This window comes from Martes martes (genome assembly GCF_963455335.1).
Source record: "Martes martes genome assembly, chromosome: 7".
In the NCBI taxonomy this organism is placed as follows: Eukaryota; Metazoa; Chordata; class Mammalia; order Carnivora; family Mustelidae; genus Martes; species Martes martes.
In genome coordinates, this window is record NC_137894.1 from 5,653,603 (window position 1) to 5,665,698 (window position 12,096).

Sequence of the window (12,096 nt, forward strand, 5' to 3'; positions counted from 1 at the left end):
GAGGGCCTGATGCGGGGCTCGATCCCAGGACCCTGAGACCAGGACCTGAGCTGAAGGCAGAGGCTTAACCCACTGAGCCACCCAGGCACCCCCCCCCATCCTTACATTTTTAATAGGTCTTGCCATTTTGCTTTCTCAAACAGTCAGAGTAATTCACAAGTACTAGGAGAGCGTCCCCCACACCCTGGCCAGCTCTGGGTGTGGTTAATTGTCTAAACCTTCGCCATTACCCTGAGGAAAATTTGATATCTTATTGTTTTGAAATCATGTTTCCTGACAAAGGCTAAGGTCGAACATCTTTTCATGTATCAACTGGCCTTTTAAATTTCCTCTTCCACAAGTCTTTCTATCTAACCTTTCATCCAATTTTGCATTGCGGCATCTTTATTTTTAAAAATCACCTTGTAGCAACTTTTTAAATGTTACTGATATTCTTTGTTATGTTTGTTGCAAATATTATAGCCCAGTGCAGTTGTTGTCTTTTGCTCTGTGGAAGTTCATATATACTTAAATCATTTTTAACTTTTTATTACAGAAATTTAAAAACATTCTCAAAAGTAGTAAGAACAGTAAAATGAACTCTTAGTGTACCCACCTTTGAGCTCCCACAGTGATCAAGGTAAGGCATGAAATTTTCCTTTTGATATTGCTTGTAGTGGTTTTTGCAATGCAGAGATTTTTGTTTTCACATAGTCAATTTTCTTACTTTCCTTTTGTGACTCCTGGGCTTTGTATAATTCTTAGAAAGGTCATTCCAGTCCGGGATTACTAACAAAACAAAAACAGATTCTTCCACTACTTTTTTTTTTTCTTATTTATTTATTTATTTATTTGACAGAGAGAGAGAGCACAAACAAGTAGGCAGAGCAGCAGGCAGAGAGAGGGGGAAGCAGGCTCCCCACTGAGCAGGGAGCCTGATGTGGGGCTCGATCCCAGGACCCTGAGATCACGAGCCTGAGAGGCTGGACCCACTGAGCCACCCAGGCGCCCCTCTTCTACTACTTCTAAAACATGATTTTTTTTTTTGATTTGTTATTTTTGAAAATGATGACATAGTATTTTTCACATGGAGGACCATAATTTATTTAACCAATCCCCAACTACTGAACATTAAAGTTGCTTCTGATTTTCCCCTATTATAGTTTATTTTGTCTATTTTTTTTTTAAGATTTTAGTCATTTATTTGACAGGCAGATATCACAAGTAGGCAGAGAGACAGGCAGAGAGAGAGGGGGAAGCAGGCTCCCCGCTGAGCAGAGAGCCCGATGTGGGGCTTGATCCCAGGACCCTGAGACCAGACCCGAGCCAAAGGCAGAGACTTTAACCCACTGAGCCACCCAGGCACCCCTGATTTCCCACTATTTTTAATCATGCTGCATCGAGCAGGCAACCCTGACTTCCCCCTGCACCTGGATTATTTCCAAGCAAACCTCAAACATCAAGTCATTTCATCCTCAAATATAGAAAAGTTAAACAATTTTTATATTGTAAAATCTGTTAATCCTCTGGTCTTTTTGCCTCACACTTTTATTTATATTTTGAATAGGCAGCATGTTCACAAGGCTTCACATTCCAAAAGGATGCACGGAAAAATCTGCTTTATATCCTCTTCCCTCACTGCCCCATTCCCCTCCTGGAAAACAACTAGTGTTGTCAGTGTCTTGGGTATCTTTAGAGTCGTTGTTTACCTATGTCAAAGTGAATTATGTGCCTTTTCCTGCTTAAAATACAATTGATAATCTACTTGAACAATTATCTGTTTTATTTTTTTTTTAAATTTTACTTGTTACTTTTATCGCTTAACAGCATGTCTTAGAGATTTTTATAGGTAGCCCCCTAGCTCTTTTTTATAGCTACCTACACTCCTCGTTGCACGGACATACAGGGAGCTCAGTTATCTTGGCTCTGCTGGTGGACGTTCAGGTTCATTCCAACTACAGAGGGCTCTGCAGTGAAAAGCCTGATGCATTCTGCATTTCACTTTTGTGTGAGGCTATCTGTGCGATACATCTCCAGAAGTAGAAGTGCTGAGTCAAAGGGGACGTGTGTTTATAGGTTTGGTAAATATTGCCAAATTCCTTCTATCAGGTTTAAACCAGTTTACACACCAGCCAGCCAGGCGGGAGGGTGTTCCCACCCTTGCAAACCTAGCGTGTTAATAAATTTTGTTGTCTCTGCTGATCAGATAAGAGAACCGCAGTATCTCTGGAGATAAAGTTTTCATTTATCCTTATAAGGGAGTTTTGAGCATCTTTTCACATGTTTAAGAATGCTTTTGAATTTCCCTTTTCCTATGAACTGTTTCTTCATATCCTTTACCTATTTCTCCTTATTTGAGTCATTGTTGATTCATTTAGAAATAATCTGTGGGAGCCCTTTCTATATTAGCGAAATCATCCCTCTGCCTAGGTTATGCCCACCACCCCCACCCCTGCGTGCCCCGCTCCCCATTGAAAGTTTCTCTTTTGACTTGGTTTGTGGCAGTTTTCGCAATGCAGAAATTTTTATTGTTTTATGTAGTCAAATTTATCAGTCTTTTGGGGCTTTAGGTTTTGTGTAATATTTAGAAAGCATTTCTCCACTCTGGGATTTGTGTTTTTGTTTTTAGTTAAAACACAATTTGTTTTTCATGGTAGGGTAGTATTTTGTATGGGAAGGCTGTAATTTATTTAACCAATCACCTGTAGCCGAACATTTAGGCTTTTTCTGATTTTCCTGAATTATAAGTCATATTACAGTGAAAAGCCTTGCCCATAAATATTCTTTAAAAAAAAAAAAAAAGGATTCTATTTATTTAAGAGAGAGACAGAGAGAGCCCAAGCAGGGGGAGGGGCAGAGGGAGAAGGACAAGCAGACTCCCCACTGAGCAGGGAGCCCATCAAGGATCTCCATCCCAGGACCCTGGGATCATGACCTGAGCCCAAGATCATGACCTGAGCCAAAGTCAGAAGCTTAACTGACGGAGCCACCCAGGTGCCCCAAATATTCTATTTCACTGGGCTCAATTCCTGAAAGTGACCTTCATGCTGGTCCCCAAACTGGCCTCCAGAAAGCTGGGCTGCACTTCTGCCCCACAGGCATGTTTACTCCTCCCAAAATGCCCTCGGAGTCTAAGATAGAGCGGCAGGGACCCAGGATGGAAGATTCTCTCCTGGCCTGAGTGGGTCTTTCCTTGGCTTCTCAGCCGTAGAGCAGATAATGTAAAATATGCTGGAGGAGGGCGCGAGGCAGGATGAGACCCGAGAGAGAGAAGGAAAACCCATCCATAGTAGCTGCTGGGGTCTCACTCAGAGCCTACCTACTCTTACTTTACACACACTTCTATAGGCCAGTAAACTTGTGACCTGGCTTTTACAAGCACAGCAACATATTAGGAAGGGGAAGCAAGACGGCTGCTTAGAGGCACCCTGGTCCACTCTCCAGGTTCCAAAGGAAGAGTAAGTGAAAGTATAATAAAATGGAGTCAGAAAGCAACTAGTCTGGACCATGCAGCACAGAGCTTAACTGTCCCACGGATCCCAGTAATGTGTAAGGAGCAGCCGGTTAGATTGGGGGGTCTCTAACTGTGCTCCTCGACCTGACATTCTGGTGGGCATCTTGAATATCATGATAGGCAGAATAATGGCCCCCTTCCCAAAGATGTCATCATCATTGTCGTCGTCTTCTTTTTTAAGATTTTATTTATTTGACATAGTGAGAGAGAGAACAAACAGGGGGAGCTGGAGAGGGAAAAGCAGGCTCCCCGCTGAGCAGGGAGCTCTATCCCAGGACTCTGGAATTGTGACAGGACCCTGGGATCCTGACCTGAGCCGAAGGCAGACGCTTAACCGACTGAGCCACCCAGTCTTCCCAAAGATGTCCTCTTCTTAATCCCCAGAATCTGTGACTATGTTACACTATGTGGCAAAGAGGAATTAAACGTGTCGATCGAATTGAAATCACTAATCAGCTGATCTTAAAATAGGGAGATTATCTTGGCGGACAATGTAATCACATGGATTTCAAAAGTAGGAGCAGGAGGCAGCAGAAGACTTAGTACTACATCCGTACAATGTCAGAAAGACGGGGCCACTGCCAGCTTTGAAGAATGGTGGCAGCCACAAACCAAGGAATGTGGGCGGTCTCGGGAAGCTGGAAGGAGCAAAGGAGTGGATGCTCCCTAGAACCTTCAGAAGGAGGTTCTGTGGACACCCCTGAGTTTAGCCTAGAGAGACCCGTTCTGGATTTGGCTCACGAAAGTGTAAGGTAATAAATGTGCATTGTTTTAAGTTTGTATTAATTTGTTACAGCAGCCAGAGGAAAGGCATAGGAGTATCATCTGGTACTGCCCAGCAGAAGGCAGGCCCTAGAAGAGTGCCCTGCGCTTGGCTGCACAGAGCCCAGAATCCGGACGAGAAGCGTATGCATACTCCTAGCTCTGGTCTTTCTATTTTATTGTTTTAATTTTTAATTTTTTTGCTAAGTCCTTTGCTTCTCTGCATTCTTGAGGATGAAGGTATTACCAAAGTTAAATTACGTCCTGGCAGAATTCATTTATCTGGAACACTCATCTCCAGGCGTTGTTAGGTGGCTTTCTGGATGAGTAGGGCTTTACCCCCACCCCCAGCTCCAAGGGCGAGGCTCCGCGCCCCTCCCTCGGGGGCACGTGCTGTCCAGATGTGGAGGGGCGGGGCGCTGGGGCTGCGGGCCCCAGCGGGGCGCGCTCGGGGGGGTGGGCGCAGGGGACCGGGAACCCAGGGCGCTTCCAGGCGGCGCGCCCCGGCCAGCGGCGGAGCGGCTCCCCACCCGCCGGGGGCTCCGCGGAGGCTGCGGGGGGGCGGGCGGGCGCGGGCCGGGTCCGGGCGGAGCTGTGGGCGGGAGGCTTGAAAGGGGTTAACCCCGAGGAGTAGTGGTCGGGTCGGGTTACTTCCCTTTAAAAAGACGGGGAAAGGAGGAGTCAGGCCCTAGTGGGGCAGTGTCGGTGGTGGCCCGACTCGGCGGCGGCGTCGGGGAGGAGGCTCCCGGCCGGCCCGGGGCGCGCGGCTCTGCGGCGACAGGCAAGTGGAGAGCGTGGCGGAGGGGCTGCGGGCGCAGGGGGTCGGCGGCGGGGGCGCGGCTGCGGGGCGGCAGCCGGAGTGAGCGAGGGCCCCGGGCGCAAGCGCGAGCAGAGAACCCCACATCTGCTGCCCACGCCCCCTCCCCAGACGGGTACACTGAGGTCCAGGGAAGAGCGAAGCGAAACTTTCTTCTTTTCTATTCTTTTCTCCTGTCCCTCGTCCTCCTCCTCGTCCTCTTCTTTCTTTCTTTCTTTGACAGACAGAGATCACAAGTAGGCAGAGGCAGGCAGAGAGAGAGGAGGAAGCAGGCTCCCTGCTGAGCAGAGAGCCCGATGCGGGGCTCGATCCCAGGACCCTGAGATCATGACCTGAGCCGAAGGCAGCGGCCCAACCCTCTGAGCCACCCAGGCGTCCTTGTCCTCTTCTTTTTACGGAAGTTTCTTCCTAAGTGTAGAACCGGTTCCGAAACAACACGTTGTTCTAGGTTTAGGCGGGACAGATGCGGGAGGAACCCGGACGCTGCCGCAGGGACGGAATGAGGTCTCGCCCCTGCCCCAGGCTGGGGAGGGGTTTGCTGGGGTCAGACTTCTTCGTTCCACCTGCGGCCCGGGGGGCCCTTCCCGGGGGGCCCTTCCCGGGGGCTTCGTCTTTAGCTCCTTGAGTTTCTCCCGCTCCCTGTTCTGCCGGAGGCCGGAGCCTGATCACCTCCTCAGCCAGCTTCTTGGGTCGCTTCTCGGCTCAGGAGCAGGTGCCTGCGGCCCCTACCCCAGACCCCAGCACCACGAGTGAGAGGAATTCTTTTGGAGAGATCCCGCTGTGATCTTGTGGCCTCCGAACCCGCTTCCCTATGGAGCCTCGGAGTCTAAGGCTAGAAGGAAGCTGCTCCCATCTCGCTGATGGGGAACAGGCCCAGCTGTGTGAGGCAGCCCAGCCCCCATCCTGGGTTCCCACCACCCCACCCCAGCCCCTGGGGGCAGCTCCTTGCCACGCCCACGTCCCTAAGTCAGGTCCTCCAGCCCCTCTGCTGGAGTTTTACTGCTCAGCGTTGTGAGGAGAGAGTGGGGATCCCTACACTGGAAGGGGCCCGGGGATCGGTATTGGCTGTAGTTCTTGGGCTTGTGGCTCGGGTGGAGGGTCCAGAACCCCTTGTTGGGTGCTGCTGGCCAGTCTGAGAGGGGCGGCAGGGACGGTGGGCCAGCTGCTCACACTGAGGCCCCTCGGTGCCTTTGTCCACACTGACAGCCATCGCCACTTTCCTGGCGCACCCTAGGTATCTGTCACCAAAGGCCCCACAGGGGCTCCAGCTGCACCCGTGGAAATAAGGCCAGGGTCCTCCACGGGCCTGTGTCTGGCACCAAGCCCCAACGTAGCCCTCCTGCCAGGAAGTTCCACTTCCTAGAACCACTCCCAGCTTTCAGTGCTATGAGGCATGGAGCTCAGAGCCCGTGGGCAGAGCCCCCAAGCTGGCTTCCATCGGAGTTTTTGTTTCTTGGCCATTCCCTACAACAGCGTTTTCAGGGCCATGACCTTCAATGTCCCTTAAAATTCAGAAGAGAGGAGCATCTGGGTGGCCCAGTCAGTTAAGCGTCTGACTCGATTTCAGCTCAGATCATGATCTCAAAGTCCTGAGATCAAACCCCATGTCAGCTCTGTGCTGAGCGTGGAGCCTGCCTGGGATTCTCGCTCCCCGGCCTCTCTCTGCCCCCTCCACCCCCGCTCTGCCCCCCGCCCACACATGCTGTCTCTCTCAAAATGAAAGTAAATAAAAATAAAAATTCAGAAGGGACACACAGTCCCCCTAGAAGATGATCAGACCCTTCATCCTGCCCAGATCTGCCTTTGTAACTTGCTATTGTGAGTTGTTATGCTAAAAAGTGTTTTGCCTCCTCCAGTGCCCAGGAGAAAAGGGAGGGTGGGGTGGGAGAACGTTTTATGAGTTTTATGAGGTTGGGACGGTGTGCGTGTAGTTAAGCCTGTAGAAGCTGCCATTAACCAGCTGTGTGACCTCGGGCAAGTCCCTTCATCTCCCTCTGCTTCGGTTTCCTCAGCAGCCCGCTGGTGGTGATGACCCGGGTGGGGCCCATAGTAGGTGCTCAGTTGCACAGATGGGAGGTGCCAGGCAAGATCCACAGCCCAGAACAGCCCCGGCCCCTCCGCGGCTGGCGTCCTGCTGCCGCCGTCCAGCCCACCAGGGCCTCTCTGCTCCTTCCCTCCCGAGAGCGCTGCTTTGGCTTAGAAATCCACAGCAGAGCTAACTAACTTCCCATCAGAGCCTTCTGAGGTTCTCACAGGACGGAGGATGTCGGATGCTCCCACAGGAATCACCCTGGGAGCTGGCCCACGCCCAGGCTCACGCAGCTGTGGTTGGAGGGCTCGGAAGCTTGGGAGTAGGCCAGCGGCTTGAGGGGCCAGAGTGTGTCCTATGCTGGAGCCCCAGCCTCACCCCCCACCTCCCGTCACTGTTCCTTCACGACAGACAGATGGGCTGCAGGTTGTCCCCTAGACCCCAGCCTGCTCAGCCTTGCAGGGGACAGGGGGCAACGGAGTGAGTGTTAGGTAGCAGCTTACCAGGGGTCTCTGAGGAGTCTGGATCGCACCCGACTGTGAGTCCCAGGCTCTCCCCAGCCACCCCCACGCCGCCCCAGGCTCCTGGCTTTCCTGTGTCGGAACAGAAGGCAATCTGTGCCCCTGCCTCTGAGACAAAGGTGCCTTTTCTTGTTCGGTTGATGTCTCCTACATGTGTGGCGATCTGTGCCTTCAATATTCTCCAAGTTGTCAAACTTATCTTTTTTTTTTTTTTTTAATTTAGAACTTTTGTTCTCTAAACCAAAACATAGACGGGCAGAAATATATAAACCCACAGAAAGGCTGCTTTGGTTGCGAAGGGGCTGGAGGTACTCAGCTTCTCCCTCATCAAGAGAGTCACGGTAAAAGGGACACACGTATTTTGCTCACCTGCACAAAGGTCCCACAGCAAAGACAGCCCACAGGGGACACCACCAGCCTCAGAACCAGACAGGGTGGGGCAATGATTTCCAAAGTGAGTGTAGTGGTCCAAGATGATTTTGGAGACTACCTAGTCTCCAAATAGTTTTTTTTTTTTAAAGATTTTATTTATTTATTTGACAGATGGAGATCACAAGTAGGCAGAGAAGCAGGCAGAGAGAGAGGAGGAAGCAGGCTCCCCGAAGAGCAGAGAGCCCGACTCGGGCCTCGATCCCAGAACCCCGGGATCACGACCCGAGCCGAAGGCAGAGGTTTAACCCACTGAGCCACCCAGGCGCCCCTCCAAATAGTTTTTTAAATCAATAATCATTCATTAAAATGTATACAGGAAAAATTATAACTTAATGCATCTGAGTTCCTGCTAATTATTGCTCCGAAAGAGAGTAAATAGATTGACTTAAAGAAAAATATTGGGGGGCCTGCGTAGCATAGTCAGTTAAGCCTCCAACTCTTGATTTTGACTCAGGTCATGCTCTCAGGGTCGGGAGATGGGGCCCCGTGTCGGGCTCCCTGCTCAGCGTGGAGTCTGCGTGAGATTCGTTCCACACCCCCTGTCTCCTCTCTCCTTCTCCTTCCACTCATGCGCACTGTCTCTGTCTCTCCCTCAAAAAATAAAATCTTAAGAAAAAGAAAAATCTTAAGTGAATAATACACAAGAGGATCACAGATATGGCAAAAGTCACAAAGGCGATTTGTGTCTATGATCCAGAAGCCCAAGAAGGAGTGTGGGGTCTAGGGGGGTATCGGCCCCCAGGATTAAGGGTCTGAACTAGGGCGAGTTCCATCTTGAACCGACTGGCTCATTTTCTTATCGATGCCTCCATTCCATCCGCATTGTTACCTGCCTGCTGTGTGCTAGGTGCTTTCCGGGTGTGGGGGATACTGTCCCCATGGTGCTCAGAGTCTTGAGGGTGCTGGGAGGGCTGTCCTGGGACAGCAACACTGCAGTGAGCCTCCAGGATGATGGGTACGGGAAACACAGAAGCTTTCCAGACCCAAAGAGCCACTTGTTGCTGGTGGGGAAGGGGTTGCAGTATGCGGCTAGAAGGGGGAGAATGTGGTAGGCTTGAGGAAGAGAAAGAGGCTGGAGGGCAGAGTGCAGAGGGTGATGGAAAGAAAGCTTGAGATAAGACTAGAGAATCTTGGAGGGCTGGATCATGCCAGGCCTAAAGGCCATGGCAAGGATTGTGTACATGGTCATTCATTTAGCCAGTATTTACTGGACTCTTGCCCTGTGCTGGTAACCGAGGGACTTACAAAATTAGGGTCTTCCTTTAAGGTGCTTGGGTCTAGTGGCAGGCTTTGAATACATAGATGGTGTAGTCCTAAGTGCTGCGATAGAAATGTGAAACAGGCCAGGGAAGCACAGAGGGGAGAGGAGTCACCGTGCATGAAAAGGCCGTGACATTTGAGATGGGTTTTGAAGGACGAGTAGGAGTTTGACAGGAGGGAGAGGAAAGGCATTCCTAGTAATAGAAACAGGACGAGTAAAGGCACAGAGGCATGAAAAGGCCCAGCAGGTTTGGGGAAATGGCTGAGGCTGGAGGCACAGTAGGCATTGGGAAGAGGAGAGGGCAGATGGTCAAGTTCATGGAAGGTCTTCAGACTCAAGACTGAGGTTTTATTCTGCAGGCAGTGAGGAACTGGAGGCCGTTTAGCAGGAAAGGAAGAGCCTTCTGCTGAGGTGTGTGGTAAGCCTGGGGTTGCCCGCCACTACACACCGGGGTGTGAAGATAGCAGCTCTGAAGCTAGAGCATGCCTCTCACTGTGCCCCTCAGCCTGAGCTGGCCTGGTGCCCAGAGCAGGGACCCCTTATTACAGGGCGATGAGCTGCCTGCTGCGCCAATTTTGAAAACTAGAGGCTCTTTCCAAAAGAGTAAAGATTCCAGCCAGCTGGGCCTGTGGTCTGCATCCAAAACAAACAGGAAGAGACCACAGTGGGCCAGGCAGGGCCTCTGTCTTTATTTGGAGAAGGGATCAGGCCAAGTGGGCTTGTGGGCCTTTCTGCTTCAGAGGTGGGGGGCTGCAGGCCCATCAGGGACAGACTGAAAGAAATTTGGTTTAGGGGGACACGTGGCTCTGGGGGCCAGCCTATGGGGTCGCTATAAAGATAGCCTCCTTAGGCCAGTCCTGGCCCTGATGATAGACGGGGAGCACATGCCACATCACCCTTGGGAGCCACTGTCCACTGTGTCACCATGCCCAAGCTGGAAACTTCTCTTGGGCACTCGGCTTCCTATGAGTATCCTTGGGTGCCAGCCCGGGCCTGATGAGGGTGGGTCCTGGCCACCACGGTGGAAAGTCCACACCGGCCAGCCCAGGGCCCCGTAGGCAGGTCTCTAGAGAGAAGGAAAGAAGCGCCAAGGGCTCAGAACACCCTCAGTCTGAAGCATGGGCGCTACGGATTCCCCCAAAGACCTCACCTCTGCCAGCCCAAAGACAGGTGGCAGTCATTCATTCTTGTGGTTACATGTGAACGAATTCATCTATGCGTGCATTCAGTGTATACGTGCACTCACTTCCCAAGCGTTCACGCAGCTCAGGGGAAGGCAGACCCGAGCCAGGGCCGGGAGTGGCAGATGAACAGGAGCTTACAAGCTGATGGAGCCGACCCAGGTGAGCCCTGAGATAGAGTTGGCTCGAACCAGAACACTGCTTGTCTGCCATGGTTGGAGGAAGGTTCCTAGGAGGGGGCAGGCAGTTCTCCCAGGGCCAAAGTGGGAGCAGGGACAGGGTGGAAATGGGCAAGAAAGACTTGAAGAAGCAGTGATTCAGGTATGTGTGCGTTCACTCAACAACTACGCATTGAGCACCTGCTATGTGCCGGGCACCATGACGGGCTGGTGAGCGGAAGCAGCCAAGGGCCCGTTCTCGTGGGGACTGCAGTTGCTGGGGGAGACAGACGGGACTCAAGTCTTCACCACACGGATCAAACGGAAAACTGCACTGAGTTACAGGGCTTCGACAAAGAGGTTTGTGGTACTAATGGAACTAATAGGGACTTGACCTGGCCAGCGAGGGCTTCTCTGAGAAAGAATGGAAGGATGAGTAGGAAATAACTAGGGAAAGAAGGTGCCCCTGCCCAGCCTACTGACCTTTGCTTGTGTGAGCCCTGGATCACATGCTGATCCAGTCAGCGGGAACAGCATGTGCAAAGGGCCTGTGGCAAAGAGAGTGGATGAAGACCAGAGAGGCTGGACCACTGGGACAGAAGGGAATGTGGTGAAAATGAGGCTGGGAAGGGGGGTAGGCTGATGGCAGGCTGAACTTGTCTGGATTTTATGAGCAAAAAGGAAGTTTTTGGGTTTTTTTATTAAAGATTTTATTTTTAAGTCATCTCTATCCCCATCGTGAGGCTTGAACTCATGTCCCTGAGATCAAGAGTGGCGTGTTCCACTGACCGAGCCAGCCAGCTGCCCTAGGAAGGTTTGAAGCCGATCCAGTTCTTGTGGCAAACAGGTTTGAGGGGGCCTGAGTCAAAGTGGTGAGTCCATGAGGGCATAGTGGAGTCTGTATGAACAGGGAGAGTGACTTTGACCAAGGACATGGTGAGAGCAGGGATGGGGGCAGAATTGGATGTGGAAGTCAGGGTCAGGAGGTGTCCAGGTCTGAGACACTGGACTGCTGGGTGGGAAGAGCGATAATGAACATTATTTTATTAAGTATGAGAAATCATGTCTTCATTTCTACTAAGGATAGGAAAAGAGGCCATGGCTGAGCTCTGGGTATGGAAGAAGGGAATAGGGACGCCTGGGTGGCTCAGTGGGTTAAAGCCTCTGCTTTCGGCTCGGGTCATGATCCCGGGGTCCTGGGATGGAGCCCCGCATCGGGCTCTCTGCTCAGCAGGGAGCCTGCTTCCCTTCCTCTCTCTCTGCCTGCCTCTCTGCCTACTTGTGATCTCTGTCTGTCGGATAAATATATAAAATATTTTTTTTAAAAAAAAAGGAAGAAGGGAATAATGATGTATAGGTTGTGCTCTGTGATATTTAATATGTTCTCTTGTTCAATCTGGGCAACAAAGCTGAGAGATAAATACTGTTACCTATTCGTGAGG